The following is a 7,032-nucleotide window of genomic DNA, read 5'->3' as shown; positions in this document are numbered from 1 at the left end:
TTTGATGCGTTGGAAACTAGACTCGTAGACCTTCGATTCGATAGTTTGTGGACCCCATAACTCTTTATAGATTGGGAGAAAACCTCCAAAACATTTGACCCAAATTTCAGAGAAATCTTTAAGAAGGAACTTACGATAACTTCCGCCAACTTTTATTTTGCCACTTACCTAACTTCAAAACATGAGATGCAACACTTGAACACTTAAATTAGGACATACCACATCATTCTAAATTTATTACCCACCCTCCTTGTCTTTCCGTGGAGATACGAGTAATTTTAGACGTTTCAAAAAGTTGGGGTGTTACACGTTTTTTAACCAAAAGGCTAACTTATTTCCTTTTCGCATAACTCTAAATATTCTGAGTTATCTGACAAGGCCTTGCCTTGGTTGGAATATTATTCTCATCAAAGTCATCCTCATAAAGAAGACTGACTATAGGCTTTTTCCTGCTTCAAAAAGCATTAGGGTGATCTCCGCAAATATCAAGAGAGAACTGATTAGATAAGATAGCAATCCTTTCCTGTAATTTAGGATTTTGTAGAATATGATCAACGTCAATACTACTAATTTCTTGTTTTATAAAATTAACTTGATTATTTTTTGAAATTAATTTTTTAGTTAAATCATTTATCATTCTAGTAAATGGTGTAGTTACAAATTCAAGTATAAAAGGTTTATTGTTCCAATTACCAATAATTTTATTATTATCCCAATAAGTAAGTGGGAAAATATCATTTATAAAAGGAGCACCCAAAATAATTTTATTGGTGATGTTTTTTACTAAAACAAACTTTGAGGAACACAATTTTTCCCTTTACGAATAAAAGCTTTGGGTAATTTAAATTCAATATTCATTTTGCTACCATTAGTAGAACGAAGAGTACGAGTAGTTTTATGAAAATATCTTGAAGGTATAAGTCCTTCTTGAATACAATTTAAATCAGCTGCACTATCAATAAGAGCAATAAATTCCTTTTTATAATTATAGTCTATTAGAAGAGTAATTTTAGTATAAAACTTTTGTGAAGTAAAAGCTTTAAGATTGTATAAAAAGTCTGATTTATAATTTTTTAAACAAAGATTTTTCATAAAATCAAGACTATTATTTTCTCCTTCAATAGAGGACGCTGATTCAGAAACATTTTCTAAATCCTGACGGGTTTGGATAGCATCCAGTCTAACCTCTATAACCACATTTTTTTCTTTTAGCTTACCAATATCCTCTTTGAGATTATCAATCTCCTTTTTTAAATCATTGAATAGTAGTAGGAGAACTTATTAATTTTCTCCTTTCAAGTAAGAAATTTTTAACCTCTGCCATGGTATATGAACCTTCTTTAGTAGGGATTTCCTCAGGAATATGATCCTCGTCTTTACTATTAGAATTATTACTGATTTTATCAATAATTTGAGCTCTTATTTCTAGATCTTTAATACTTTGCAAGAGCTCCAATACCTTGTCATTATCAATAACATTTATACTCAATTCTTTAATTTGAGAATAGATCTTATAAAGACCATCTTCATCATCATTCTTTTCACATGCCATTCCTTGTTGGCAAGGTGAAAATTCATCTTCAGAAGTCATATAATCTTCTTATTGAAGAGCTTTAAGATCTTCATTTGTTGAGGATCGACTGTTTCTACTTTATGATTATGATATGTCTGAATCACAATTGAGCATGATTTTATAAAGAGAATCCTTTATGTTATCTTCTATGTCAAGGTTTTTAATTTTTTCCTTAACTTGGCAATCTTTGGCATAATGGCCAAATCTCCCACATTTGTGACAAGTATCTGACTTGTTATAATTCTGACGATACTTTTTCCTCCTCTTAGAAGAGTCCCCTTTTCCATCCTCGGCTCTTCTAAGCTTCTTTTCAATTCTCTTTTTCTTCCATTTTTCATAATCCTTTTTGGAAGATTTTTTCTTTTTAGGAGTATATTCCTTTTCTTTAGATTTTTGCTTAGGAATATCGAATGTGAATTGTTCACAAAATTCTCCTAATTGCTTTATCTCATTTAAGCGATGTCGCTTAATATGCTGATTCAACTTAATTTCGTTACACAAGGAAAGCCCTTCCTGTACGCAAGCACTTATAAGCTTTCCATAGGCATAATCATCATAATTAATACTATAATTTTCTCCTCTAATGGCCTTCCTGACCCTTTCTGCAAAGAGAGTTGGTAACCCATCTATAAACTTGGATTTCCAATGAGTGCTATTACACTCCGGTAACTCCATAACCCTACATAAGAACACATCCTTATAATACCTAAATGATGTAAGAGTCTTGCATCTCAGGTTTTGGAGTAAAGTTCTGATGGTCTCACTATTATCCGACAATCTTCCTGAAAAGTGTTCTATAATATTCAGAACTAGTGTATAAACTGCATTCTGAGTATATTGTTCTCCTTATTGTTTTACTGCCATGAGAACTTTATCTCTTTGATCCTGGTTGAGATAATTATCCCCCCAACCCTTTAATTGGCCAGTAAAACCTGTTGTTATCATATCGACAATAGTCTTATCACTATTTTTGTTAGTTTTACAGATAATGTTATACATCAGCATTCTATGAACAGTTGTATAAATTTGTCTAATAGTATAAATATCAATTTTCCACTCATCGATTTGTTTACCTTTATAACTATTAGTTATAATGTGTTCATTTAATACATCTTGTGGAGTGAGCCTAGGATAGTAGTACATCCTTTCGACTGGTTTTCTCGCATATTTTGTTAAGATTTTATTAATATCATTAGAAAAATTATTAATATGACTAGGTTCTCCGTCTGAGAAATTCTAAGCATTAATAGGCTGTACTCCACCACCTTTGAATTTCTTTTCTAAGAAATTCTCGAGATCTGAATAATCCTTGATTTTGAAATCTTCAATTTCTAGTGGAGGCTACAAACTGCTATGAGCTATCTTCTCTTTATCCTTATTTTTGGTAGGTAATAAACAGATCATTTTTTCGACTTTATCATGTAAAGAAATGATATGATCACCCAAAATGCTCATATAAATATTGGCATAATTATTTGACTTAAAATGATAATATTGCTAGACTTGTTCCCAGACTTAGATCGGATTTAGATATAACTGAATCTGAAATGAATTTTCTTGATGGATTGACTACTTGATATTTTTTTTATATGATGTCTGACAAACAAATTGATTTTAGTCCGGGTTCACCGGCAAGGGCCAGAATCGCTAAAGATTTTCAGCGTAAAATATGGAAACATTTTAGAAGATTCTTCAAGAATTTTAATAAAGAAGAACAGTTTAATTTTCAAAAGGAATTTTATAAAGATCTTGTTGATTGAAAAATTAATAAATTAGATCCTTTTGTATCATGGTTTATGTGTAAACATGTTCATAACTATATCTCTATGCTTGAAAGAGATTTTGTTTTATGTAATGGAGAAATTACTAAATCTGTTTTCTCTCCTTTGCAATATTCTCAAATTAATAAAAATGATAAAATTGTTAGTCTTAACGCTTTTTCAAAATTATTTGAAAATGATATTGCTTTAGTTACTGCACAACATGTTAATGTCATACCAAAGTGAAAACGGATCGTCCAATCAGTCTATAAGGAACCTTTACGAACATAGATTAATCCTGGCTAATGTATATGAAAATCCTTACTATCTGGGTCCATTCGGGTCCGCCCTTCACACGGGTAATCCAACGGATCAATTCAACGATTTTTCATAACTATGCTTGGGAAATCTATATGTGACCTAAATCTGATTGTTCAAACTATCTTCATGATAGTAACATACGCCAATTATTATAGTAACTTAGTATGCTACAGCTCAACCTAAACAGTTTAGCCCGTCATGTGGACTATTAATATCTAAAAAGAAATAAATAGAAAAGTACCTTATGACGAACTCCCAGCAGATCAACCAAATTACAAACCTTTATTTCAAACTTAGGAAATATTACAAAGAAAATTATTTAAAGTACAATAGAGAGAGAGAGGGGGTTCTCCAAACCTGCCTCAACTAAAAAAACTTCATCCCCTTTTATAGTAGTAAAGGGAATCTTACCAAAAAGAAAAATATGAATATTTTTGGCCCACACTTCTATTATGGCCACTAACTTAAAGATATGGCCGACAATCTATCATGGATGACCTTGCATTATTTCTTCTTTTATAAAATTATCTTGGCCTTATTATCTGTGGCCGACAACTTTATGAAAGCATTTTATCACTTTATCTGTGGGATCTTCATTCTTTATTCTTTCCTTTGACAGCTGTGTTGGTGCTAGAAGATTCTTCTATCTGTCGTTGATAATTTTGTAACAGAGTCTCGATGTCGATCTCTTCGTTGCTATCAACATCTTGTCCTTTTCCAACTATACAATTATCATCTTCTTCACTAGTATAATTTGCTAATGCCATAGAGATATCATCTTTTATTTCAATATCAAAATTTTTCATTAAATCTTTCTCAACTCCTTCCATATATAATGCTATAGATTTTGATTTCGAAATCAGTCCCTTCTTCATTTGAAGTTTTCTAGTAATCTTCTTAAATGGACTGAAATCATCCATTACCACCGGTGATTCTGATGTAGCCATATTATAATAACTGCTAATTTTTACATTTATTAAATCAAGAATTTCTTGACCATGCATCTGTCCTTCCTGGTTCTTTTGTAATAATTTGCTCCAGAATTTTGTATAAAAAGTTCTTTGCAAACAGGGGAACCCATCAGAAGTAATATTAACTTTTATTGACCATTTCAAGATCCATGGGATAGAGAATTCGATTATGAAATATATTAGTGACATTTCTTCAAAGAATATATTATTATCTTGTAAATTTATGATATTCGGGGAGATGTCTACCCATTCCAAATATAATTTTTTATATGATTCTGGTAAGATATTCACCGAAGGACCATATAAAGTCCACCATCGACAAAACCAGTTAGGAATGTTCCTCTCAAATATATTAGAACATATCTTGATAAGCCACGAATGCTTCTTATTAGCATTTTCATGTAATAGTGCTTTATTAAAGCCATTAATACAGTCCCAATAATTATATTTTACTGTGACTTTGTGTTCTGGGTGGATATAATCCATTTCTTTCAAAGGTCTTAAACCACATTCTTCTAGTGCTAAGACGTTCTTTATAATGATCTTAGAGATGTTATAAAGTTTCTTTGTATTGGCTGGGTAAAAATGTTGAAATTCACATGACCGAGTAGCTGAGAGTATTATCTCATAATGCATCCTGTATTTGTAAGCAGTAGTAGTATAACTTACTGTATCCAAATATCTGGACATTACCTGCCATGGTTCATCTTTCCATCTTAGGTCTCTGTTTTCTAACAGAAGTTTAACTTCATTTTTATCATTTAAGTCAAATACTTATGTATTTTTTTCATCTATAAGAATAGCAGAATATGTTGGTGTATTATTATCCACTTCTTTTTTGAATTTTATAAAATCCATGAATTCTTTGTACATCGGGTGGTTAATATCAACACCACTGGCTCCACTTGTTGATCCACCACTAATATTAGCCGTTATCAACTGCTTATTTCCATGTTGGACTAGGATATGACCTTCTCGGGCTGCGCCTCATCCTCCTCCCCTCCTAGGGGGCGACCATGCTGGTCTCATCTTGAAAAGAGACATGATTAATAATTATGAGTTCAAATATTCTCTTGTAAGAAAATCTAGAAGATTTTGTCTGCACCCTTTTTATATTGTATCTCAAAATCAATTGGGGACTAATAAAGCTTGCCATCTTGCAAACATTTGTATAGAAACATCATGTTTACAATCCTTGTTAAACATAAACTTAGCAGCTTAGCAATCAAATTTTATTAAAAACTTTTGATTGTAAAGATCACCTTGAAATTTAAGTACACACTTTACAATGGCCAAGATTTCTTTGGCTATAGTGGCATAATTTTTCTGGGCTATATTCCATTTGCAAGAATAAAATTGAATGATATAATGATGTTTATTACCAGTATAATATTGAGTAAATACTCCACCATATCCTATATATGAAGCATCTGTTTCTACCGTTTTTGCCCAAGTGGGATTGGCCAAAGTTAAACAAGGAATGTTTTTAACCTTTTATTTAATCCTTTTGACTGCTTCAGTATGATCATTAGACCAAGCCTTAGGATTATTTTTTAACTTGTCATATAACACAACAGTATCTTTTGCTAAATCCTTTATAAAATGAGCAACATAATTAAGACTCCCAAGAAATCTCTGCAACTAAGTCTTGTTAGTAATATCATTAGGAAATTTAGAAGCAAATTCAATACTTCTATTGATAGGATTGATATTTCCTCTTTCAATATTATGATCAAGAAACCTGACATTTGTTTTAAACAAAGTCATTTTTGGTTGAGATAAATCCAAGCCATTTTGTATAATTATTTTTTTAAACAATTCAAGATGTTTAAAATGAGTTTCCACATTTTTTGGAAAATACTAGAATATCATCTATATAGAGTATTATGAAATTACTGTAAGGAATGAATATATCATTCATTATTTTCTAAAAATTCAGAAGGGGCGTTTTTTAAACCAAAAGGCATAGCATTCCATTCAAATTGCCCCATTGGTACATTAAAAGTTGTTTTGAACCTATCTGAATCTGCCAATAACTTCATTTCAAATCAAATTTATAAAATATGATAGCATAATAAACTCTATCTAATAAATCCTTTTTATTAGGAATGAGATACCTGATCCATCTCAACACTTTATTAAGCGGTTTATAATTTATTACCAGACGAGGTGCTCCTCTTTCTTGCTCAGCATGTTTATTAACATAAAATGTTGTACATGACCATAGAGACTTGGACTGCCTTATAAGGCCCTTTTGTAATAAAGAACTTGTTTCCTTTTTGCATAGCTCTAAATATTTCGAGTTCATCTGAAAAGACCTTGCCTTGGTTGGAATATTATTCTCATCAAAGTCATCCTCATAAGGAAGACTGACTACATGCTTTTTCCTGCTCCAAAAAGCATTAGG

Source organism: Solanum tuberosum, unplaced genomic scaffold (assembly GCF_000226075.1).
Source record: "Solanum tuberosum cultivar DM 1-3 516 R44 unplaced genomic scaffold, SolTub_3.0 scf00006, whole genome shotgun sequence".
Taxonomy (NCBI): domain Eukaryota; kingdom Viridiplantae; phylum Streptophyta; class Magnoliopsida; order Solanales; family Solanaceae; genus Solanum; species Solanum tuberosum.
Note: the sequence above shows the minus strand (reverse complement) of the source record.